Source organism: Dermochelys coriacea, chromosome 10 (genome assembly GCF_009764565.3).
Source record: "Dermochelys coriacea isolate rDerCor1 chromosome 10, rDerCor1.pri.v4, whole genome shotgun sequence".
Lineage (NCBI taxonomy): Eukaryota > Metazoa > Chordata > Testudines > Dermochelyidae > Dermochelys > Dermochelys coriacea.
The window spans coordinates 40,271,099-40,271,674 of record NC_050077.1 but is presented as its reverse complement, the minus strand read 5'-3'; positions in this window follow the sequence as shown (position 1 = coordinate 40,271,674).

Sequence of the window (576 nt, the reverse complement as noted above, 5' to 3'; positions counted from 1 at the left end):
TATAAATGTCACCTATGTGTGTTTTTCAGCAGTTCTTTAATAGATACATAGGTTCCCAGGCCAGAACAGAACCCTGTGGTCATCCCATCAGATCTCTGTAGGAAAGTCCTGAATGAATTCCTGTTTGAACTAAAGTACATGATTTAGGAAACTGTCTCATTTTGATTTTTAAATGGCCAGTGATGAAGAATCTAAAGCCCAGGCCAAGTGTGGATGTAGGTAATCACTGCAGACCAGGCAGCACAGCTTGTTAGTCAGTGGCCAGAGAGAACTCCAGGACCTTCAGGGTTATCAGCGTGGGCACCCAAACATTGAGGGCCACAAACCTCAAGCTCTCTGTGCTTTACCTATCCGTGAAATGGAGATACATATACTCACCAGCTTCAGGAAATGTTCGGAGCACTATGGCTCAGGAGGATCTGTATCCATTCAAAATGATATTTACCTGTATCTTCCCAGTGTTACTTGTCAAGTGAGACGTAGGAGGGTAAAGAGCTGGCTGTGAATCACTGGGCTCCAAGGGATGAGGCATTGGTCTGGGATGCAGCAGACCAGGGTTTTCACTCTGTTTCCGAT